A 27,297-nucleotide genomic window follows, 5' to 3' on the forward strand; every position below is an offset into this window, starting at 1 on the left:
AATAATAATAATAATAATAATAATAATAATAATAATAATAATAATAATAATAATAATAATAATAATAATAATAATAATAATAATAATAAAAGAATATACAAAACAAGTGATGCACAATGCAATTACTTACCACCCACTGACCAATGCCCAGCCCGTCCCCGAGCAGCGATTGCTCCTCCCAGTTTATGATATCATATGGTATGACTGAGCGTGACATCATATGGTATGGAATATCCCTTTGGCCAGTTTGGGTCAGCTCTCCTGGCTGTGCCCCCTCCCAGCTTCTTGTGCACCTGGCAGAGCATGAAAAGCTGAAAAGTCCTTGACTTAGTGTAAGCAGTGCTTAGCAACACCTAAAACCTCAGTGTGTTATCAACATTATTCTCATCCTAAATCCAAAACACAGCACTGTACCAGCTACTAGGAAGAAAATTAACTCTATCCCAGCCGAAACCAAGACACACGGATATTATAACCATTATTTAAAAGGAAATAAAAAAAAAAGAAAATATCTAGCTCTTAAAAACAGAATAGAAATGTCACTCTTTCTTTTTCCCTTTTATACTATTTAATTGGAAATCAAATTAACTCTTTTTTTAAATCCATGTGTGGGTCTGAACATTTTTGACTACATCATATGAAATCTGGATAAATTATCCTATTTTCACAAAATGGATAGAGGAAATTCAGGATTATATACTCTCTCTAGTATAAAGAGAAATAAATATATGCAACAGGAAATTTTCAAGATGGGCAAAAACTTTCTTCCTGAGAGAAAAAGAATTTTTCTTTTCAGACAGGACTCTTCCTATAATATTGGAAGCCACCTTTCACTGGTAACAAAGGAATAGGACCAATATATGTTTCAAATGAGTGAATGAGCTGCCATAGGAGTGCTATTAGGTTTTGCTAGGTGGGTACTTCAGTCAAAATTATACTGATGTTCTCCTCACATATATGTAAGTGATTCTTGGGGCTTATGGACTAAAACCAGAATGTAACTTGATTTTCATAAAATGGTAAGTGTATTCACCTGCTGATTAAGAAGCCCCGATTTTGCTATGGAAGTTAAGAAATAATGTGTCTTAAATGTTCTAAGGCACCTGAAAATAAAAAGGGGAATGGCAACTTTTTCTAAGTCTTTTGTCAGACTCCAGAGAGATTTATGATGCCTAATGCCTAAGAAAAGGAATACAGTCCATAAACTAAGCTACGATACTTAATAATATTAGGATGAACTACATCTCTGTCCACCTTTTCTTAACTCTGCAGTAGCCTAAAGATCATGCTTATAGTGATAAAGCATCATTAAACTAATTGAATTTCCAATTAAACCATTTGTGTAAATTGAGCGATTTTTGGTAAGCAAAATACTACACTCGTTGAAAGATTATATTTGGTCAAATCATTTCACATTTGTCATCTCTTTAACTGCAAATAAGTAACACCTATGGGGATTTACAGTAGTTTTGTGACTTCTGTTGAAGTTGATACATATCGGACTTAATTTATTTGTTTGTATTAAGTTTAACTTATGAGCACAGTGCAATGAACACGTATCCTGGGTATTAGGTAGATTATCAGATATACACAGTTTCTAGAACAGATCTGTAAAATCTCTATCTTGAGGGCATTTGCTTTTCAGTTTAACTCAAAGATGTATGCAAAGGTGCCTTTCTCCTTTTGCACTAATGTGAGCAACTGCATTTCAACTGATACTGGCATGAAAAGGATCAGACATCTAATGAAACAAACTCTCAGGCTGTCACACAACATTTCATCATTCTCTGTGATAAAACAGCATATTAAAGCTGAAAGTGGAGGTGGAAATAATACAGAAAATTACTCTAAGTTTACTACGTTTGACCATTGTTGCTAACTCAGCTCTTTTACAAATAAATTAAAACCAAAGCAAGTATTGCTATCAAACATTTGGAATCTCAATGGATAAAAATAATTCTTAAATGTTAATAAAGACTGCTCATAATGGAAAGTGATATTATTCAATTGTTATTCAGCAGTGGCTAAAAATGAAACAGATATGAACCAATAACATACAGAGTACGTTATTACATTTTCATAATGCAGTTCAATTTTGCAGTCCTTCAACAATAAAAGTAAGTGATTCAAGTTTAATAGAAAAAACTGGTGTCAAAGTGAATGAAATATTTACAGCCTTGGGAACAATTCATAACATAGCAAATGCAAGTGCAATAATAAGTTATGAGAGCAAGACTAACAGGAAAGAAATCATTTTATAGTGTTAAGATTGTACAAAAAATAGAACTGGATTAAACTCATTAGTGGAATAACATCAGCCTATACTTGAAATCACATTAATAAAATGATTTATATGCTGAATTAACATTACAAATTATTATTTTTTCCTTCTCTCTCTCTTATATATGTATGTGTGTTGGGTTTACATGGCAAGGTTTTGGTAACAGGGGAGCTAGAGGAGTGGCTTCTGTGAGAAGAGACCAGGAGTTGCCCCCATGTCAGAGAGAGATGTTTCCAGCCAGCTCCAAAACAGACCCGCTGCTGCCCAAAGCTGAGCCCCTCAGTGACGCTGGTGGCACCTCTGTGATAACATATTTAAGAAATGGTAAAAACTACTGTGCAGCAGCTGTGAGAGAGAGAAGAGTGAGAAAAATGTGAAAGAAACAGTCCTGCAGACACAAAGGTCAGTGAAGAAGGAGGGGGAGGAGGTGCTCCAGGCACCAGAGCAGAGATTCCCCTGCAGCCTGTGGTGAAGACCAATGTGAGGCAGGCAGTCCCCCTGCAGCCCACGGAGGGCCACGTTGGAGCAGATATTCACACTGCAGCCTGTGGAGGACCCCACGGTGGTGCAGGTGGATGCACCCTGAAGGAAGCTGCAGCCCATGGAGAGCCTGCACCAGAGCAGGCTCCTGGCAGGAGCTGCAGCCCATGGAGAGGAGCCCATGCAGGAGCAGGTTTTCTGGCAGGAATTGTGGCCCATGGGGGACCCACACTGGAGCAGTCTGTTTCTGAAGGACTGCACCCCATGAAAAGGTCCCACACTGGAGCAGTTCTTGAAGAACTGCAGCCTGTAGGAAGGACCCACATTGGAGCAGTTGATGAAGGATTGTATCCTGTGGGAGGAACCCCACCCTGGAGCAAGGGAAGAGTGTGAGGAGGAAGCAGAGACTAAACGTTATGAACTGACCACAACCCCCATTTCCCATCCCCCTGCACCTCTCGTGGGGAGGGGGTAGAAGAGTCTGGAGTGAAGGAGTGATGTTGAGCCTGGGAAGAAGGGACGATAGGAGGAAGGTGGTTTAATTTTGTCTTTGTTTCTCACTATTCTACTCTATTTTTCATTGGCAGTAAATTAAATTAGTTTTCCCCAAGTCGAGTCTGTTTTGCCTGTGATGGTAACTGATGAGCAATCTTCCTGTCTGTATCTCAGCTCATGAGCTTTTCCGTCTTATTTTCTACCTCTGTCCTGTTGAGAAGGGAGAATGAGAGAGTGGTTGCATGGCAGGTTTGGCATCCAGCCAAGGTTAACCCACCACAGTATGTTTGTTGCTTTATTCTCTGTACCCCTAATAAATGGTCAATAAGTATATTTGGACATGGTCCAAAGCCCATTGATAATGCAGAGAATGAAAAGAAGCAGTTCTCTGAATTGTTTGGATAGGGTACTATCAGGACAAGACCCTGATTATGCCAGTTGTGGACTGAACAGTGTTTTCAGCATCCACTGATGTTTCTAAAGGATAAGGGCACTTTATGTATCATACTACCAGGGAGCCCCTTTAGACCGTAATGGCTTTTGCATGAATCTTTGAGTCAGCCCCAGTCTTCTGTTGCTAAAGGTGACTTTGCAGAATTTACTCAGATAACAGAACAGCAACACACCTTTCTGCAAATACTCAGATGTCCAGTTTGGCAAGCATAAAAATATTAAAGTCCTTATGTCTACATTTAAATGAGTTAGGGACTAGATACAGATACTAATTTCTATCAGGAAACTTTTCAAAAGGGTGAGTTAAATATACGAAGAGGAAGTTAGGATATATTAGAATTCAGAAAATCAGTTTATCCAGCCAGAAAACTGTCTAAAGTTTCCTGCTGGTCTGTTTTAGCCTTCAAGATTTTCAAGAAACTACTACCACAAAATGCTTTGGATCTCACTCAAAAATATCCACTGTAGCTCTAAGTGGTTATCTTCTGAGTTTAAAGTTCAATCCTAAATTCAAGTTTAAACCAAAAATTCAACACTGACTCCTCAATTCTTTGTGTGCCCCACGGTGACTTGTCAATTCTTCAGCTACTGAAGTCAGTGGGATCACGCAGGTTTGCTCTGGCACAATTAATTTCATTCTAAATTCCATGTGGAATTTGAAACATTTACAATTAGCAAGTCCAGAGATTCTTAAACTTCTGTACAGTTCCTGGAAGCCGCAGCCTGCATCAGGCAAGGGTAAAATAAGAAAGTGCCCTGGACAGAAAATCAGTGGTGGTAGTAGTAGAATTATATTCTTAAGTACAACAAATAGATCTTCTGTACACATGTCCTGGTTTCGGTGGGGATGGAGTTGGTTTCCTTCCTGGTGGCTGGTGCAGTGCTGTGTTTTGGATTTAGGGTGAGAACAATGTTGATGGTGCGCCGATGTTTTGGTTGTTGCTGGGTGGTGTTTGCACTGGTCAAGGACTTTTCAGCTTCCCGTGCTCTGCCGGCTGGGGGGGCTGCGGGTGCGCGGGGGGCTGGTTTAGTCCATGACTTTGGGCTCCATCTGTTATGGTGGTCACTCGGGACAGGAGAGGTGGTGTGTTGCATGGAGTTACTGGGCACCAAAACCCGCTCAGCTCAGGTCACTGCTGCACTTTCACTGCTTCTTGTATGTTCTTCTATTATTATTATTGTTATTATTGTTATTATTACTATTTTCCTTTATTTTATTTCAATTTTTAAACTGTTCTTATCTCAACCCATGCGTTTTCTCACTTTTACCCTTCCGATTCTCTCCCCCATCCCACCAGGGGGGGAGTGAGCGAGCAGCTGTGTGGTGCTCAGTTGCCAACTGAGGTTAAACCACGACAACACATCTACCTGGCTAAATAAAAAATAACATAAAAAATTTAAGAAGGGAAGTGGGGCAAGCTTGGGCACTGGATGCCAGCTCATCCAAACTGCTTAATTTTTGCTCCAAGGCTCTTGTTTACACCACTTCAACACAGTGTATTCATAACAAAACTCAGGCATGACTTTTGGCATGACTGTAGCTCATGACATGAACTTCTTCCAAAAGGCAATACTAGTGATGTAACACCATACTGGGCTGCCTGAACAGCTTTCTAGCACTATTCTAGCAGGCTTTGTCACTACCCAACACTTGAATGATGCCACATCTTCAAATTAGTGCTATAAAGCACTAGTGTGGCATGTTCTTGAAGGCACTTTGAAGTGAGAAAAAACACACAAAAATTACTATTTGTGACTTAGGTGCACAGGACCCAGAGACAAAAGCAATATTGTGTGACATAACCCACTCACATCAGCCATAAATAGTGAGAGTCAGTACATGCTAGCTGGACTTTTGTATTTACTTGTTAAGCCAATTAGAAGCAGCCTTGTGCTCATTTCATATGCACTCAAAATATCTGAAAGCATGTGAGTGCATTAGTGACTGCCAGATCTGCTCCATCACACACATTTTTTGGAACCTATTCTGGGCATGAATTAAAGCACCCAGGGCCTCATAAGCTCCGCTGACCTACTCCCCCAAGCTCTGCTCTCCCAGCTGCTGTAGGAATGAGAAGCAATGCAGGAAACAGAGATAATGAGAGAGAGAAGGGGGAAGGAGATACCTCTCATCTCTTCTCTTCCTGGTTGGAAGCATTATGCTTGTTTGGGCATTTCTGAATTTGTGGCAGTGACAGAGAGAAAGTCAGCCTGACTGGTGCTGTGCGGATAGCTAACATGATCAAAGGCACCTGGTATTGTGGCCAAGGAACTTGCTTGGTCTATATTCTTTAGGAAGAGCCATACTCAGGGAGCTGCCCTGAAGCTACTGCAGAACTAAACTTTGCTGATACATGAATTGAGGACAATAAAAAGGAATTTTAGCTACTTTGCAAAGACTCATTTAATCAACTCTACTAAGTCTGAAAGGCAGCAAAAAATACTTGCAAGAGCAAGAGCTAGTTTTTAGCCAAGTATCTCATGCTATCTAAAATAACAGCTCTGCATAGCTCAACTACTAATAAAAGCATGGTAAAACACTTGTTTCATCTGTCAGACATATGGATAACAAGAAGTTTTGCTTGTGAAGTGCAGACCAGTGTGCCACCACTAATATGCAGAGGAACTTTGACGGAGTACACTCATCAACTGCTCTTTTTCCCTATAGATATCATTGCAGGGATGCAAAGTTGTCTCTACCTCTAGAGTTTAGTGCTCTTGCTTTATCCATACCATAGCTTCTACTCAGAACATGGGATTCTGGTCTCTGTGGCAAAGGACATAAGTTACCTAGTCACAGTTATGCTGCTACAGTGAAAGCACAGTTGAACATGATGGTATAAACATTTCTATATAATAAAAATCTGTGGGAACTCTAGTCTAATTTCCTTTTTTCTTCTAGAAACAAATCAAAGAATTCAAAAATGAAATAACAGTTACTTGGGCCTTAACTTATTTAAACATGGAAATCTTTAGGCACTATATATATATACACATACATACAGCACTATATATATACCTAAAATTGAACAAGCCATCCCATTTTAATGTTCTCTAGTTCAGCCTTCCCACACCCTGAGTTTGCAGGATCAGAGACCATCTTTCTTTTAGTTAATCTCTATCCTTCTGAGAGATTTTTGAACCTCTTATGACATCTTGATATTAAACTGTTAACTCCTCCTTTTGCAGTCACATTGCTTTACAGAAAATCATTGCTTTACAACATGCTATTTTACCAATCTGCTGCAATTGCTGTATTTCAAATAAGTACAAAGATATAGATTTGCATTTTTATACCATTTACATTTTGGAAACTATTTTTATTTTCTGTAAAGTATCATATCACCATTTTTTCCTTCCACTGTAAGGATATTAACCTCTAACATGCTAATATATTTGGTAGATCTATTTAAATAACTTTATAAAATGGGAAATTTAATATGTTGCATCAGATTTTCTCAATATCCTTCAATATTTTGATATATCAGGATAAAACACTGATAAAAATGTGCATTCATTATTTCACTCCCTTTCTCATTATTCTAAACACATATTCTTGTTGCTCTGTTGCCTTCTGATTTAAACCTTTCTGAATTGTGCAAACTCAGCAGCCAAGGTGTATACAGCTTGCCTACTGCAGCATTTACCCAAATGAACACATATTGTAGGCATTCCTTCTGAAATTAGATACCAGACACTCTGTAAGAGGAGAAAAATCCTAAATGGTGATCTGGAGAAAAGAATATAGATTCTGTTCTGTGGGATAACTATTTACTGACGTCTGGATGTACAAAAACTGGTGGCCATTAATGACACTTCAAAGAGACAGAAAAAATCCCAGGATCTAGCCATGCAAGGTTACCAGAGAACCATAAATAAGCCTGGACTGAGATGTTTTATCAATTTCAAGATCCATCATCTTATTCAACTAAGAGCAACATCAAATGCCTTTGGGAGGAAAATTTCTGCACTGTTGTAATTCTATCCATTTCAGAATATCTTCTTGTGTTCTTTCCCTTCACTTTCCACCTCTCACAACAGTATATATTTGTCACTTCTCCCCTACTTTAGATTTTCTGGGTCTTGATTTAAGGATAAAATCTCACTATGGATATTGATATTTCTAGGTTATTATTACCTGAGTTTACAGGTGATTCCAGACTTATTCATTAGTCCTACAAGCACTGTTGAACTCAAGCACTTGATTTCTCTCAACAAAAATGTTATTAAAATGAGATATTATCTCAGGTTTTTACTTTCTCTGCAGTATAATAAGAAATTATGTGATACATATATTTTAGTAGCTTATAAAATTCTGTAATAATATCACTTTTTAATACCTCTAATTCTTCAGTACTATCTTTTACATCGTGAGTATAGATACATAGCCTATATTCTCTACCTGACCACCTGGGCTAAAACTTGCTTTTCAACAGGAGTGCAGTAAATTTCCTGTTTTACACTCACATACATGCACGTGCTTATCAGTGCCCTTGTTTACTGTAAAGGGTACAGTAATGAGATATGGGGATCTTGCATGCATCTAGTTTTCTTTCTAGAGGAAGGACACATTCTGTGGCACTACACAAAAATGTGCCTCTCTTTTTTTTTGTAGATGCTTTTGTAGCACTAAGGCTCTCATCACTTTAAGTATCATAGGCATTTGATTCCCCTCCCTCTCCAAAAAAGACCAAAACAATGGGAAAAAATCTCTTCGATGCAGTACCGCATCAATAAACAATGTATCCTTCTTAGATGACAAACTAGCTAAATATAAAAATGAAGATATTCTGACAAACATTTCAGAAAGGAAAAAAAAAAAAAAAACCCAACAAGGTAAGTTGCACAGTTCCCCATTTCTGCCATATGAGACTTGTACCTTTCCCTGGCTGGCTTAATTTCAACAGTAAGATTTTTATATATTCACATATAACCAAAATGTCCTAGCTGAATCAGATTTTCTCATTGCTCCACCCAAATTAAGACAGCAGAATTCATTACGGACTGGAGCCAGTTCAGTTTCTGTGTATACCTTTTCACCTTGGTGATGTATTGTTCATCTCTAATATTAACCTATTGATTATTTGTGCTGCTACAACAGACCAATTTATTACAGATTTTTTGTTTTTATGCTTTAATAAAGGATTTCACAATAACGACCTGGAATATAATGGCCTAGAATTAGAGGGGTTTTTTTGCCAGGCTATGGGTCTATGAATATGTTTTAACATTTTGTGTTTTAACATACGTGAATAGGAAAGCTACATTTCTACAAAATAGTTACTTATGTTAAATCCATGACACTGGATTTTGGTATAGAAGATGAGAGCCTCTTCAAATTTGTTAATAAAACTGTTCTTTATATTTGGTTTTGATTCTGGCTTGCCTGTGAATCCTTTACTTTGGTATAAACTTGGTATTTGAGTTCTTTCACTGCAACAAGCATTTTCAATTGTAACTTATAGTTGCAGCTCCCGTTCCTCACCCTTGAAAGGTCCTAATATTTGCAAAGTCAAGTTTATTCTGCACAATAACTTTATTTTGGTCAGAATTTTAGTAAATTGACAGTGTCTCCAACAAAATTTATTGTTTGTTAATCTAATTCACACAATGTGCATTCAGAGTGTCAATGATCTTGGTCTGTTCTTAATGTTCTTGTCAAGACAAAAACTTTTCTTGATCCACAGGCTTACACAGCTCAGATAATTATTTATAGGGATTTTGCTGCCTAATACATTTCAGTCCCTTTTGCACTCCAACTGCAAAGTACAGTAGTTGGAAATTCTTTGGAAGCCTCCTTTCTGCCTATACACTAAAAGATGTTTGGGGTTTACTTTACTTAGTTACTGCCTTGGTTATTTCTGATATCATGCACTAGGGAATGTTGGTAAGAAATTGGATTTGATTTTCTAGACCTGGAAACATTACTGCCTCTGATGGAATGATGTTATACCTTTGTCTCACCATGTATATCAGTATTCACTGATTTCAGAAGATACATTTGCCATTTGACAGATAGGTCAAACATCCTATACACTTAGACATATATACAGCTAGCCAGGATGCTTGTTGCCTTTTCATAATAAAGATAAAAGCCTTCCTGCAGTTCAGCTAGTCCATCTCCTCTGTGCCATCAATATGGTTTAGTAACACTCACATGATTAACTCTGCTTCACAGCCCAGATTATTTTCTTCCTCTTGGCTCTCATTAGTAATGGCAAGTTTCCAGCTTATGTGGTAGATCTACAATTTGCAAAGCAATGAAAACAGCATTGTTTCCAAACTATATTCTTACAGTCACACCACCTACTTCTATGGAAATATAGTGCAACTGCTGTTGCACTTAGTTTAACCAGGACACTTTTTTTCTCCCTCCCTCCCCTTCCTTTTCCTTCCTTTTCCTTCCTTTTCCTTCCTCCCTTCCTCCCTCCCTTCCTTTTGTCCTGGTTTTGACTGAGATAGAGTTAGAGTTCTTCCTAGTAGCTGGTGCAGTGCTATGTTTTGGATTTAGGATGGGAACAAAATTGATAAGGCACCGATGTTTTAGTTGTTGCTAGGTAGTGCTTACACTGGCCAAGGACTTCTCAGCTTCCCATGCTCTACCAACTGAGAAGGCTGCAGGTGCACAGGAAGCTGGGAGGGGGCACAGCCGGGACAGCTGACCCAAACTGGCCAAAGGGATATTCCATACCATATGACGTCATGCTCAGTATATAAGCTGGGGAGATTTGGCTTGGAGGCAGTGATTGCTGCTCGGGGACTGGCTGGGTGTTGGTCAGCAGGTGGTGAGCAGTTGCATCACTTGTTTGTGCCCCCCCCGCCGCCTTTTTTTGTTTCTCTCTCTCTCTCATTGTTTTACTTTCCATTACAATTTATTATTGTTGTTGTTATTGTTATTCTATTATTTCAAGTATTAAATTGTTCTTATATCAACCCATGAGTTTTCTTACTTTTTCCCTACCAATTCTTTCCCCCATCCCACCGGTGGGGGGGAGAGTGAGTGTGTTAAACCATGACTCCTTCCCTCCTTCCCTCCTTCCCTCCTTCCTTATTTTGGAATTAAGGTATGGAAATTAGCTTTTATAAAAGCAACAAGTTGTATTTCTTTTTTCCAGCTGTACTATATTAATAAATTTTGAAATTACAAATCAGTCCAGCTGAAATACCAACTAATTCAAAGTACTGAATCAGCTTGTTCACTTTAGTTTTTCTTATATCATGCAAATTTTTATTTATCCTAAGATATTTAGTTTTATGTCTTAAAAGAAAAAAAGGAGATACAAGATATGACTTCTATATATGAGTTAATAACATTTTTGTGTGTACTTATAGTATGTTATTATTGTTGATGGTGGACTGTTCCTGACAATGAAACAAATATGAAATAAACAAAAGCTGGAGGTAAATGTAAGGACCTGCTTCCATCCAGTTGTTTCTGTGAACACAAATTTTAAAATGCCACACAGTTTGGAATCCAGGTACAGCTAATGATATGTTCCCCTCAACATTAAGGAAAGTTGTTTCTAAGTGATTTTAAGGGATATTGGAAACTCACTCTGACTTAATTCAGTGAACATTTGTAAGAGCATTATGTCTTATCTGAAGCATTTTCCAGATGAAAATCAGTTACTGAAAATGAGAAATTGCTGAAAATTCATTTTCTGAAAAGATCAAATATAGAGAAGTACAAATATCTAAAGGTCTATTGGTCTATTTGGTTAACCTTTGTATTTTCTTATGTAACATTAATTCTAGCAATAGAAGTCATGAATTCAAGGGAGCTGCAGTGGAGTTGTGGCAATAATATTCCTGTGAGTATTGAAAATATCCCAAACATAAACTTAATATCTTTTTAAAGATGTATTCAAAAGTGACTGAAATGGAGAATCCTTTCTTTGCAATTGCTCCTGCTGCTATTCTGATATTCTTTCTTGTTGTAGACAGCATATGTGTGATCAGCATATTTTATAAGGATTTGATCTGGAGCATATCTACTGAGCATATTTGAGTTGCTCAGTCCAGCAATCATATGAAGTCCCATGTGTATATGAGCATATGTAGAGCAATGCCAAACCTGTTGCAAACAGAGGATGTTGTGGGTGGAAGAGCAACACATGAGAGCAGCAAGCAATAGAAAGAGCAGTAAGAGCCCTGAGGGAAAAAGATACAGGCAGCAGGGAGATGTTACAGGAAGAAACTGGACTATCAGCTACATGGCTGGGTAACAGCAGCATAAAAAGAGGAAAAGAGCAATTCATAACCAAAAGGACCACTGGGAGAATAAAAGGCATTGATAAACCTCTTTTTTTTAATCATTTTCTCTGCAAAATAGTCCATAGTACAGAGGAGAATACTTCTGAGATACATGGCCTCAAGAGACAAGAATTAAATGGAGACTTGGGAGTCATGAATGGGAGCAATATATGGAACTCCCTGACATATGATAGGCTGACTGGGAATAAATTTCTTTAAGCTTAGTTTTAAACTGTTCTCTAGGTTTGCCAGGCTCATAAACAGACTTGTTTACTGAAAACTAATGGAGCATGTTAAAGTGAGACTGAAAAACAGAGTCTGTTTCAGTACAGGGGTGGCCAGAGTGGGCTGATGTCACTCATCACTGCCTCTCAAGGTGATCAGGAAAGCTGTAAGGCAAGTGTATAGGGAGCCCCAAGCCCTGTCTGAGGGAGGTGGCATCTCCCTAACTCCTCATGGCAAAGACTGTGATAGCTCCATGGCTGCCTGTGCCCCATGGCTTGGGTCTGTCAATGAAAAGTTGTCAAAAAAGTACGCCTGAGGATTGCTTAAAAGTATACTCTATTAAGATTTTTGTGGAACTTGGCCCACTCAGTTACTAAAGGTATGGCAGAGAATCAAAATTGTAGTGCAGGCAAGCCCAGATAAAAGCACTTTTAAGTTTTAAACTAACAAAGAGTGCCAAATTTTGCCAACTTTACATTTGTAAATTCAAAAATTATGCATTATATGTGTAGCTCTCAAATTACATGAGTGCTGCTGTTCTATACAGGGCTCTCACTTTTTGTAGGTATTTGCTCCATGCCATGTTTACATATACGCATACATGCACTCATGCAGACCCACTATCTGCCACCAACAAAAATGCTCATACTTACACTCCAATCCCTCTCCCTTCAGCAATCTATAAAAAACTGACCCTGGCTCTGACAAAATTAAACTTAGTGCAAAAATTCTCAGCCTAATTTCCAGTGCCTAGATAGCTCTATGAAGCCTTGGTAAAAAATCCCATCTGTGCCTATGCATGGTGTGCCAACAAGGGCTTCTTTCAGTCCCTGTGGCAGCTTCAAGTGCACAGACATTTAGCTTGCAAAGATATGTTTTTCCATCCCTAACGTTTCTGAATCTGCCCTCAGGCTTGAGATCTTGCTTTGGACTTGCCTCTCTTGTCCCCAGCTTCATGGGTCCAAAGGACATACTACTCTCTTCAGAAGGACAGAACACTCAGAAAGAGAAAAAGAAATAAGAAATGGGAAGGGAGAAAAGGTGCATGGGAATTTTTTGTAGCTTTTTTAATTGCTCCCCATTTCTCACTCCCTTGAGAACCACACAACCACATTAAGCTGCTGCGTTGAAAAGTATCTTATTCTGAGAGGAGGATTATTGATTCAGTCTACTTACATTAAAATCTTCTTTGCATTTCCATATCTCCTATTCTTAATTCCAACTAGATTTTAGAAGCATAATGTGTCATAATTAATCACTATAAGATTTTGTGTGTGGAGGAAGATTTTGCCTTTTGAAAGCCATTTCTGAGAACATGAAGGAGAAAATGGTGTTTGGGAATAGCAAACATAGGCTGACGAAGGGTGAATCTTGCCAGACAAACCTGGTCATCTTTTGTGACGAAATGACTGTGGATGAGAGAAGAGCAGTGGATGTTGCTTATCTCAGCTGTAGCAAGACTCCTCATGGTCTCCCACAGCATCCCTGTATCCACGTTAGGACATTAAGATCTTAGATAAGGGGACTACTAGATGGGTGAAAATCTGGCTGGTTGTCAGACTCAAAGTGTGGTTGTTAATGGTTCGTATTTTGCCAGTTAGCAGAGTTCTTCAGGGGTCAATTCTGGGACCGTTCAATATCTTTTATTCTGTTCAATATCTTTAACCTAGAAGAGGAGATGTGGTGCACCCTTATCAAGTCTGGGGACAACCCCAAACTGGAGGTACAGAAAAGACATTCAGAAGGACTTAAACAGGCTGGAGGAATGGGCTGATATGAACCTCATGAAATTCAAAAAGTACAAATGCAAAGTCCTGTACCTGGGATGAAATAATCCTCTTCAGTAAACTGCAAACAGTATATTGAGGGACATGATTATTCCCCTCTGAGAAGCATTGACTATGTCACATGTGAAATATTGTATTCACTTTTGGGAGCTCCAGGGCAATAAGGATTTTGATAAATGGAAGCAAGTTCATCTGGTCAAGGGCTGTAGCACTTATCCCGTGAGGAGAGGCTGAGAAACCAGGACTTATTAAGCCTGGAGAAAAGACGGCTTTGAACGGACCTAACAGCAGTCCTCCCATACTTACAGGGAGGTCATCAAGAAGATGGGACCAGGCTCTTTACTGAAGTGCAAATGAGGTCTGGGAGACAATGAGAGATAGCGATCATAAATTGCAATGGGGAGCATTCCAGTCGGATATAAGGAAAATTTGTTACCCTGAAGATAATTAACCATTTGAGCAGGTTGTCCAGAGAGTTTATGGAATGGAAGTCCTCAGAGGTTTTCAAGACCTGTGTGGTCAAAGCCCTGAGCAGCTTAGTCATTGAGTGTTGATTCTGCTTGGAATAGGAGGCTACACTAGGGACCCCCTGAGACCACTTCTGACCAGAATAATTCTACGATTCTAAGGTCCACAGATCATTCCTGAGACCTTAGAACTGTTGTAAAGCAGTAGGAAGTCTGTTATTCTCATTTTGTGCATATTGTGGGGTTGACATGTCAAATTGCTGAAGCTGTTCCCTGAGAATGTCTATCTGCCTCTTTTTCTCCAATTTAGTATTTGGGAAAGGGCAGCCTATACCACCATCAGTTGTGCTTAAATGGTGGAATTCTTATTTGACTGCAGGACTATTCAATGTGATTTTTCTTCTGCTTGCAGCCATAATGGCATTATTTTCATGAACTGACGGTAGATCCTTCAATCCTAAATCAGATTAATGTTTTGTCTTACTGTATGTTTCTATCTACAAGTCCCCAGTGATTCTAACATCAGATTTCTAACATTGAAACCACTCTTATTTTTAGCTCTGTTGAACAACATGTTGACAACTAATGGTTCTTAGTTCAGTCATTCTGTTTCTTAATGTCAGTGTTAAAATCTAATCAGAGCTTTAGTCCACAGACTTGTTAGGAAATTCTTTCTCTGACTGAGCTTTCTAATTACCTGCCAGACCAGGCGTTATGAATGCTATCGGTGATGGGCTTAAACTCCTACTTCTCTGAAAATTACATGAATTGATGTTTTCTGAAGTATGATTTGTGTTCAGAAGTTTGGTATTTTGGCATGTTGCCTTTTCACAAGATTTTGGCATGATAGGTTTGCTGTATGTTAACTTCTCTTTCACTGAAGCCTTTTCAAGTGGGACTACCTCAGGGAAGTGAGGATAATAGTGTAGAAGTACAAAGCTTTTTTATTCCCCCCACAGACCTCATATAATCTGTATCATGTTTGTTTCAAGGAGATAAAATTTTCTGCGCTATCAATATAGGTTCTTTTATTTGAGAGTAGTTTCAACAGGCTTTAATAGGTTCTTTGATGCATATAATCACTTCAGACCAGTATAAGAAACCTTTGGTCCTCTTTTAGATTTTTCATTCTGCAAGTGACCTACTTGTGTTGCCTTTTTAGTTATTATTTTTATTTCCCATAACTTCTTAAGAATCACATTCTCATGTTTTAGAGCAAGACCTGATATTGAGAGAATCTGTAAACTGATGGGACATACTCGAAAGTACAGACTTGACTATCCTGTGATAACAATATCAATTGTTTTCTGCTAGTACTGGTTCTCATGCCTCCTTACAGCAGAATAAGTATTTGTCCACGTGTGCTAAGAAATGGACTTCTATTTAAACTAAGAATTAGTCACACTGTTTGGAATATTTTAACACTGTTGAGGTACAACATGCACTGGAAAGACCTTCACAGTGTTAAGAAGGCAGTGTAAAGAGCAAAATCAAGGGCATTTTTGTAGCTCAGTTCTATTTAAGGGAAATAAAACAAGAAATCAATCCTAATCTACCATTTATGAGATTTCTTAGAAGTTGTTCCTTTAACTCCAGTTCAATGCTCGGTTTCTTGCCTTTCTTCCTCCCCTTAATTTCTTTCCCATTTTGATTGAAAATGCCTGAAAGTGTGTATTTATTGATGGGGCAACTCTTGACTCATGATGTCAGAGGGACAGCCTGGCTCCAAGCGCATTTGAAGAGCCATCTAATGGCAGCCCTAATGGTCCTAGCCCTTGACCATAACCTCATCTGAAGCTTCACTTAGCCACTCTTGTCCCATAAAAAAACATTATATTACCTCCTTCACATGCCTTTCATCCAGGTTTTGGCTATTATTTTTCTTTTGCATTTTACGAGTGATTCAGAAAGAGAAAAATGAAATCTAAAAAGGCAAGGTCCTGATACTGCCAAATTGTTTTACATAGGTTTCAGTACAGTCTGTGGGTATTTTGTCATTGATGACACTGAGAGAAGAATTGGGCTCTACATGCTCATTATAATTCAGTGGCTCAGCTGAAGAGTGCATGGTGTCACTAATAAGCTCCCATCAGAGAACAGTAACGGGAAACTGGTTTCCTGGCACCAGCTGTGTGCCTTACTGTGCCCTGCTACTGTTGAAAATGAAAGTGACATATGAATTCTACTGATCAGAACATATTATGGCAACATGCAGAAAGGAGCAAGTTTCATTTTCCACAGCAGAAAGGAAGATACACTGTAAAGGCTAAATGTTCCAAAGGACAGGTATCCTGGGCACACTCTGGGTAAAGCATAGGTGTCCTGGGGACACTTTGTATTAAAGAGAGCTGAGTGTCTGACAGCAAAGCAGGAACAGTCAGACAAGCGAAGCTGCCTGAAACATTAAAGAAAAAAGCTAATTACACTTTAACTGAATAGATGATAAACATGGGATTGTTAAGATATCCTTACTGTTGTTTTGGTTTTGTTTTGCTTTTTTGTTGTTGTTGTTTTGATTTTATTTTTTTAGCTGATTGGTAGGCAAAGTCTTGGTCCTGCAAGGACGATGTTATTATTCATCTCAATCTACACCTTTCACACAAGATAAGATCTCAGAGGCAGGCATAGCTATAAGCACTCTTCTCAGTGCCTCTGCAGGCTGCTTTTTGAAGGTTAGGTGAGCACCAAAATGTTACCTTTTGTTTTCTGTTTTGATTTTCCTGTGTACCATGAGATTCCGTGTCTTCCCTTTTGAAGCTTATGCTGTCTGGTGCTTCTGTGTTGCCTGTATCCCCTTCTAGTCCCCCTTGCTTTTTCTCTCTCTCTTTTAGCTTTCCTCTGCTCTTTAAGCTTTACTGTGCAATTCCTTGGAGTTTCATGCTGAAGAGACATGACTTGACTGCAAGCTTTCAAGAGTCACAAATGAAATGAGCTTAAGAACTCTGTGTCTCTTGATGCCCAGTGCAAAAAACTTTCCTAAATGCTGTAGTTTTGCCAGTCAATTACTGAAGCCTGTGAGAAAAGCATGGAGTAATAAAATTATGGGCAATACTGAAAGGAATACCAGAAAGTAGAAACAGTCTTGATTTAATGGAGAGGAGCATTATTGATTCCTGCCCTCCACAACAGAGCTTAAAAGCAAATAAAATCCATTACTTTCAATGGCAGACATTTTAAAAGCCACCGTCTGTGTAATGTTTCAAAACATACTGCACTGGAATTGCATTGTCTCTTTATTCTTGTACATTTGTGTCGTATCATGAGCAAAGTTTTGCCGTTACACCATTACAAGAACTAATTTCCTAATGACTACAATCAGTGTCTCCATAGATCCAACTGCACCTGTGTTAACAGCTTGTCAAATCTTCTCAGCCAAACAGGATCCAGCACTTCAAAATAAAATCTCCAAGGAAATCCTAGACCTTGCAGGAAATTATTTTGGACACTTGGAAATCCCTGACTAATTCAGCATCACTTTCAACCCTCAATGTGTAGCTAGGGAGAACCATGATCTTTAAAGAGTCTCTGTTTCAACTAGATAAGACAAGATCACCTGAGCTCCTTCAAAAACTATGGTTTACTTGGGGTCATGTTTGTCAGTTCTGGTTTTCCTTCCTTCTTCCACTTCTCCCTTGCATTTTCAGCAACATTAGAGGTACCGTCCCATGAAAGGTACTTACTGAATCAAATCTTGGAAAACTGCTGCACATTATCTTCATTCATTCTTCACCTTCATGTTTAAAATGGCTTCTGTTTCTTCCTGCAGTAAAAGATGCAGTAACAACTGCTGTGCTTTGGCGGCAGAAGAATGTCAGCCAGCTTTCACCCCCACATTCCTCACGTGAAGAGAAAGTACTGCCTTTGGCACAATGTTATAGTATTCTCTTGGGTAGAAGAATTTATAACCATAGGGTATTATCTTCCAGTTCTCTTTCTTCTTCTCTTCTTTTTTCTCATTTTTTGTTTTGTTTTGTTTGTTGTCTTTGTTTGTTTGTTTTTTCTCTAGATCTCGGGGCATTGTTTATAATGTACCCTATACTTATTCATTTTTTATGAAAACAAACAAACAAACAAACAAGAAAAAATGCAATCTTTCAGTGTAAAAACTGATTATATAGTGCAAACTGGACTGCCTTGCCACTTTGGATTATTGAAGCAAAGAACTGCTTGGATTTACCAGAGAACCCAGGCAGCTTTTACTCCTGCATTAGTCAGCATGGTGTGAGTGTTCCCAGTCATTTGAGAGAGGGATGACTGTGCAGCTGCACAATGTGCTATCTGCATTATAACTAGATCTGAATTTGCATACATATATGCTGGAGATATACTTCTCTGTGTACTCCCATACAGGACTATTTGCAGATCTATTATTTTCAATTATAGCAGATTTTTGGGGGGTATTTTACAAGATTGCATGCAAGGAAGAATGCTATTTAACCCGACAAAAGGTGAAATCAAATTCCTCTCTGCCCTCTCACTGGAAGTTTGATCAGTGAGAGGAGCTTGTCATCCTTCCTGAAGGATTGGTACCAGAATAGGCTGTTCAAGGAGGCAACTAAGTCTATACAGTACTTGCCTGATCTAGCCGTTGCCCAACTTCCTTACTCCTATCCACCTTTGAGGACCAACGAGAGATCTCACAGGCCTCTATCAGAATGGTTTTGTGAATAATTTTGCGTATCATTACCTATTCCTATAAGCTTGCTGCAGGGAATTATCAGACAGGCACTCTGTTCCATGTAATAAATAAAATGGAATAAGCTGCACCACATACTTCCTTCTCCATAGGATATTACGACTTCATGGTAAAAACAACTGACACTAGTTTGCTTGAAATCCTCTTTGCAGACACTTTCTCCATTTTCCCCCACTGGCCTATTTTTATTCTTATTTTTTTGTCTTAACTGAAGAACCTCTAGCTATCAGAAATATTGCTTTTGGAACTGGGCATAATATTTTGTGACATCCACTGTTTTCCTTAGTAGTTATTAGAAATCGGAGTTGGTGTTTGGAACTGATAATTCTTTACAGCAAAACAATTAAGTTATGGAAATGGCTTATAGACTGCTAACGTTAACTTTCTCTAAGCACAACTTGTTTTGTTTATCGAAATCCTAGGGAGTTTCTAGGCTTCACAAGCCTTCTAGAAGTGTCAGTTACCCCTATGGCCACTTATGTAAGGCCGTGCAAATTGTCTCCTCAGGATGCACCCACTAAGCATCAAGTCTTCTGTTTCAGAGCTTTGTCGGAGATTTTCATAAGAACTATTAGTCTTTCTCTAACTCTAATTTACTGATTTTTTGATCAGTGCGTTTTCCAAGTACTGTCTTTAAATGACGAAGTGTCAAAAATCTGAAGTCTTTCCTTTTGTAAACTCTATTTTCTTCTCTACCATTTTTTATGCTGTTTCACACGCAAGCTTAATGATAACAACTTGGGACTGACATACATGGGTGACCTGCAGAAAACAATTACTCTCAGTGTGAGATTTATGAAGAATATAATTCAGTGGGCCATCAACAGCTGTTCCCTTCCTAGCGTCTCAGAACTGGAAAGAGCTGACTCTGAATGTTTATGAATTTTAACAATAATTAAATGTTCACAAGACTTTCTAATTAATTATAGATATTGGTTTTCAGGTTTTTGAGTGACTTTTCGAACATTTTGTTCTGCAGAAATTAAGAATGTCTATTCTTCTGTATTTTATGCAAAATGGAGACCATTTATATAAATTAAGAATAAGAACATTTAAAATTATTGTGAACAAGTAAATGTATAAATATAAGTAAACACATACACTCTTATATATATACACACACATATATATCTAATCCAAATGTACATTCTTTCTCCTAGCTCTCTGCTTGGCATTCTAATTTATAAACCAATAAATGCACTGTAGGTAACAAAAATCCACTTTTTTAGTTAGAACATCACCCTCCCTACCACTGGTATGCAAATGTGCATTTATACAACTTATTCTTCTTGTTTTGAATCACAGAATCATTTAGGTTGGAAAAGACCTTTAAGTTCATTGAATCCAATCATAAACCTAGCACTGCCAAGTCTACCGCTAAACCATGTCCCTAAGTGCCACATCTACACGTCTTTTAAAAACCTCCAGGGATGGTGACTCAACCACTTCCCTGGGCAGATTGTTCCAATGCTTGATAACCCTTTCAGTGAAGAAATTTATATAAATGAAATTTATTAAAATAAATTTTGAAAATTAAGTTTTTGAAAATAAATTTTGAAAAATAAAATATTGAAAAAAAAGAGACATGAACAGACTTGACAGATGCATTTTGAAATAGATCTCTCATAGATCTGGATTAAAGTAAAAAACAAAATCTTAAAATAAACAAAAAGAATATGGAAATTCTCCAATAATAATATGAATTTTGTCCATTCTGCTACCTAAAGTTTTCAGAGTTTTTAACCAGGTCTAATACATGCACTAATGGCAACGCTGATCCTCCTTTTAAAATCTCCCTAATTTCGGCTTTTCTCCCTGTACAGAACAGACCTCTTAACTTTGTCCTCCATGTAGGAAATAATGACTGCTCTTGGAGATACTTTCAGGACTGTTACCCTCTAGTGTATCTAGCGTAACCTGAAAACATAACTGATGAGCATTAGCAACAGACTCTAGTCAATCGCTCTCAAGATCATCGAGCAAGAAGCTTAATGGCCCTGATTAAAATATCCATCTACCAAGTGTGCTTGACAGCTGAGCTTGAAAAACGTGCTATAGAGAAGATAACATTAAGAATGCTTTAAATGGGCCTCCAACTCTAATCTATTCGTCAGTTACAGAACAGTATGGAGGCTTAGATAATTTTAGTGTTTATATACAATTACCTTATTAGAGCAATACTGGATGGATACAGCATGGGTGTGAGAGTTTTTGTGATTACACGTATGCAGTACGTCTTCAATGAGTTTTGCCATCATTGTGCTAATAAATATCCATTACTTCATTTCCTGTGGTAGGAGAGGTTCATGTTTTCTGTCTTTTCATTCTTAAAGCTGCTTTCTAGCAATATTTTTATAATCTGTGCAGAAGAAGTAAAATATACTTCTCTGGAACTTTTTAATTGTGACAACACCTTGCACAGCAGGCCAAAATAGGAGGATTTAAGCTTCAAAATCCACAAGGGATTTGGAATTGCACTGAATGTTTCTGGCTTTGTTCCATGGGGTGCGATGATACAAAAGCTTATATATAAAATCTTACCTTACGAAGCAATTTCAATTCTTTAATCCTTGCTACTAGTTCATTTCTGTAGTTCTCTTCCAGAAATTAATCTTCTAGACAAGATAAGTTCAGGCTGTGACCAAAATATCCAAAAAGCTTTCTACAGTCCGCTGTACCCCACAACATTTACAGTTAATGAGGCTAGTACCAGTGATACCAACCTTTATCTTATCAGTATTTGTATGTTTTTAATGAGAGATTTTATATGATTTTTCAGTTTTTAATGCTCTAATAGTTTTCTATTTTCTTGCTGTTCAAATAAATTTGATCTCTTCTTCTGCCTCAGTAATGTGATATCCAAGTTATCATTTTTACGTGCAATTAATTTGTTTTATGCTATTAATTTTACTTGCAGCCAAGTTGCTCTAACTGTAAAAAAAAATCCTTATATTTATTTCACACCTTTAAAAACCAGCATTGATCTTGGAGGACTTGAATTCCTTTTTGCGTGGCCTGTTCCTTTTTTCAAATTACTGAACAATAGGTTCCTGTCCTTCTGCATCTCCACTACAATGGATTGTAAAACCTAGTGTGACAATGAGAGTTTTCACTCTCAAGTGGCAGTGTGTACGTATTTTGTAGAAGTGTTGACTTGTATAGGTCTTTTCCAACCTAAGAAAACAAGCCATCTGTTTCATTTGCAAAATTTTTACAAAATAAATGAATCTGTTTTCACGTTCCAGATTCCATAATATTCAATATAGTCATAATCACAAAGTAATGTATGATAATAAAGTGATAGATATATAATAGTAAAGATATATTAGTGAAATCAAGTCTTTTTCTCCTGGCTTCAGCCCCATATACTTGTATGTAACCAGTGCTCAGAGGGCTGCTGCTGCTGACTCTAGTCACTGCAATGAATTCGTTATTCTCATGCTCTCTTTAAATAAATAACTTTGTAAAAATCCTCAGTGTCTCCTGGTATTGGAAATTAAGTTATATTAAATGCTGGACTTAAGAATGTGTTGTGTTTTGTTTTGTTTTAGTTTGGGTTTTTTTAATATGATTTTAGATTCCTTTACAAAAAAGTGTTGTCCTCTTTTTTGGACAGTTGAGGAATAATTTCTCACTGCTGCTGCTAAATCAAGAGGTGTAATTGACAAAGGAGAAAAAGAATCTTCCTCGGGTTCAAGAAAGGAATTCTCCTTGGTGGTGCTAGTACTAATGAAGGAAAAAATCCAAACTCACCAAAAAATTTATATTCTATAAACTTCTTAGCATACAGCAAATTATCAGCTTAAAGCTTTTGGGATTCCAAATGTAGGTTTGCTAACATTAACAGTGTGTTAGAGATGTGTTCATACCAAAGGGTTCAGCGATAAGTAGTTACATATTTTGTCAGGAACTTCAAATTGGAAGCAAGTGTAGTACACTCATGTATTAAGGCCTGTCATTACTACACTGCCTAAAAAAACCTAAACAATTGCTTTGTGAGATACTGCTCTAATCAAAACAAAAAAAACAAGGCAATATTCACATATTCCCTCTGAGGGATCCCATGAGGCAAAATAATGGAAACATATGAATGGCTGCACAAAGCTTAACTTCTACCAAATGTTGTCATTAGCTCTCTAAAGTGAAATCTATGAGGCTCTACACCAAAGTTTTCTAGCTGGCTTCACTGTCTTAATAGATCATGAGATTGTAGGGAAGTGAGAAAGTACTTCAGCATTAAACAGTATGGGCATTGGCACCTGGAAATTTCCACAAATATACAACCGTGCAAGAACACAAAATTTAGTTTGACTCAGTAAAGGAAAATAAACAATTTTTGTGTATTTTTAGCTATTCGTAGCTCTAAAAAAGTGAGAAAAGATCTGCACAGTAGTTCTCAATTCAGCCATTAGGGAAAAGATGGAAGCATAAGAATAATCCTGATTTATAAGATTCTTCAAGTACTATTCTTGAAGATTACTTCCTCTACTACGCAGGTCAAGTCTGATAAACAAGTTGATGAGAAGAAAAAAGGCCAAAAAAAAAAAATGTCTGATAAACACTCTTCAGAAATTAAGCAAATGTTGATATGTGGTTTTAAGAATCTAAATTTAAGCTCCTGTTTTTGAAAATACTGCCTGAGATGGGGAAGGCTGGCAGAGAGATTGTCTTTATTGAAATTGCCACTGGTGTCTTTTTAAAATGTTCCTTAGTGAACTTCTCTCATGCAAGGCAGTCAAAAAGTGAAACTTGGGAAAGATCACAAAGCAAACTGAGGGAGTTGAATCCTCATAGATCAAAATTGAAAGTAAAGTCTGCTGAAGGACTAATGAAGCAAAGACACTGTGCCTTGCTCTATTTTTATCACAATAGCTAACCAGAATCCTAAACATTAGAGCAAAATAGTTCAACAGTACATGTATGTCTGTACCCTCCCCTGTCCCCCAAAAATAATGGATTTCCCTATTGAGATGCCTGTTTAGCAATCATAGCAGAAAAGCCACAGACTGAATAAATCGTGAGGCTTTCTCATGTTTCTATTTCTGTTAGTTTTCTACCACTTTTTATGAAGTGGACATTTATGTACATGCTTTAAATGTCCATTTTCAAAACCAAATCAGGGTGAGTAAGATAACATCCGTAAAACAAGCAGGCATGAAACATGTAAAATGTATAAAAGTTAAGGACTGTCAAAGCAGTACTTGGAGGTTGCTTGAGAGTTTTTCTAAACAATTCCAAGAGCCACAGTGTGTAACAATACCCACATCAATAACATGGTCATTCTTTTGACAATGATTTTCAAAATACATGCCAAGCAATTTGCACTGTGTACTGTACAAATGTCAGTCAGAGGTAGAAAGATGGCCACAAGGGATGACAGTGTTGAAGTGTTGCATAGTATCAAAATCCTAGCTTTGGTGGAAAAAAGATGAGCAACAGAAGAGTTAGGATTCTAATAAGGACCAAAGGAATCATAATTAAAGAGGGTAAATTTGACTCTTTCTCCTCCTTACCTCAGCTCATACTCCTCCCACAAAGTCTTTGAAATACAGGTTTAGTAGCAATATTGAGTTAACAACCAATATCAGTCTCCTAGGACCCATCTATTCCTCCTCTATATATTTCTACATATCGAAAGAAATTGTTACAATGCAAAAACACCAAATGGATCTTCCCACATTGTCAATCAGAGGGAAACATATGCCGCTGAAGAGTATGACCTTATAAAATATCAATGTTTGGTTTCAGTAGGTAAACACGATCAAGGTCTTTGGAGACCTAGATTCAAATGCACTTCAGTCTTAGATGCAGTAAATTTGCCTCATGATTTCTAGACATACATGGAGGTTCATATGGTAAAAATTACGGCTCTTGATCAAGAACAAATTAAAACTAACAAATTACAAATTTATACAGAAAGCAAGCCAGAGAAAGATATATTGGGTTTTTTTAAATTTTCAACCCCATGCCATGTTAGCCTCTAGACAGAACTTTCAGTTTCCCAGATCTGCACTTTAATGAATTACTGTTTCAATGGAAACTAGAAATAACAAAAATTATAGTTCTTTTTTGAATAATGCAGTTAGATATAGCCCTGCAGTGCCAAGGTTAAATAAACAAAGCAGTAGTTTCCAGTCATGTTGTCATCGCACTTCTAAGGTGTACAAAGGAATGATTTCAAACATACACACTATATATAGAAAGAGATATCACGCACACATACGTAAAAAGAGAATATGCAAATATTTTAAAATATTCTTCAGGTCTTTCCAAGATGCAATGTTAGCTATTCATATTTTAGCATATATTTTAGTGTTTACATAAAGTTATGTAAATAGAGAAGAGCACACAAATATAAAATTATATATGCCTATACATAAATACAATTTACATGTACTGACAAGGCAATTCTTTTATCTGTTGGTTTTTTTTTTTTTTTTTCATTTTTACGAATATAGAATTATAGCCATAAATGGAAAGTTATCTATGGCTGTACAATAGCATTTCAGTAATTAGACACATGGAAAATTTTGTTTTAATGAAGAATACAATATAATTGGCCCTTCTGCATTTCTCTTGATATGATAAGCTTTCTAATATTTTAGTGAAGTAAATACAGTTTTGACAGATATTGAATTTACGGTCATTACTCACCATGTTCATTGTTTAATTCTATCCTTAGTTCTAAAATTTTGTGCCAATCTTGTAAAGGGAATGAAAGAATAGTCTGTGGATTCCCATTTGAAATAGCAGTCTAATGTATCCTGCATTCATTAAATGGCCTTAAGATTTGATTTGTGTTTAAATGCAACGACCATTTACACTCTTCAATCCATTCAGGACATTTGGAGCAGACTGCACAGGAAACCGTTGGAAAATACGATGCCTGAAGTCTTAGACAGAGCATTTATCAGCACACTCTGACTGTCCAAACTATTTCCATCTGTCCTTAATACGGCATCATAATGGGAATGCTGGGCAGAAAAGGCAGCCCAAGGGTGATTGCTAAAAGAGCTCTGAAGCCATCTGCCCCAAGGGCAGGTGGAAATTGAAGGCAGCTGTAGCTGAGGCTGCACAGAACAGTAATATGCAGCCCTGTTGTGGAATCACCTGGAGCTTTTTATCCTCTCTGGAATGACTCACATAAGGCTTAGTATAGAAGCTGTAACTGCACAGACACCTTGCTGTTTGCAGTGAGACTGTAAGCTGAAGATTTATGAACACTTAAAAGGTTCATAAGAACAGCTTGCTTTGAAGAACAGCAAATCCCATTCTCTTCTCAAAACCTTTATGGAAATACATTTCTTCTCCTCTTTATAGCCATCTACAATTTAGAAATGCAGATATTTATAAAATTTTTACAATCATTAAATCAATGCAATATATTGATGCAAATCTTTCATATCAGTTCACAACGCAAGTGAAAGTGTATATATAATGTATACACATATGTGTATTGTACACATCTATACAATCAAAAAGTTGCCTTTGTTCTGTATAATATGAATTATGCTCTGGTAATATTTTCCAAAGTATGCCACATTAGAAAAGTCACCCCTTGCATATGTATCCGAGACAGTCCTAAATACTTATCTCAGTCTTATGCTAGTTGAAATCCATTCATTTAAGTTGATTTACGTTAGTATAAGACTGGTGGAGTATGACCTAGAAAGAAAGAATCAGGTCACCATTTTTAATCAGAATTTTAATATTCACACAGTCAGTGTGGTATGTAGGTTAACTTCATAACAGCTCCATAAAGTGAATTGATATGCAGTACTGTATCATGCCAACATACAATTACAATATATAATTTAAAACTTTTCCTTTGAAACTAGCTAAATACAGATTAAAAAAATAGATGGAAAGAGCCTCATCATCTATCAAGTAAATAAAACTATACATCAGTGAACATGCATAGGCATTCTTCTTTGTCATCTCCTGTGCTCTGTGTAATACATTCTTGATTAGCTGCAAAACTTCTATAGACTTTTACATTTTTATATATTTCAGATATTTCATAAAGTAACATAAATTGATGTTTAATTATACTGACTATATGCCATAAGAACCATCATTGTCGATTTCTTCACAGAACAATGAATTGGTGCTATAATTCTTAAATGCTTGGTAATCAAATTTCTCTACTTCTCAGCAGGA

This window comes from Pygoscelis adeliae, unplaced genomic scaffold, assembly GCF_000699105.1.
Source record: "Pygoscelis adeliae isolate BGI_AS28 unplaced genomic scaffold, ASM69910v1 Scaffold108, whole genome shotgun sequence".
NCBI classification, from domain to species: domain Eukaryota; kingdom Metazoa; phylum Chordata; class Aves; order Sphenisciformes; family Spheniscidae; genus Pygoscelis; species Pygoscelis adeliae.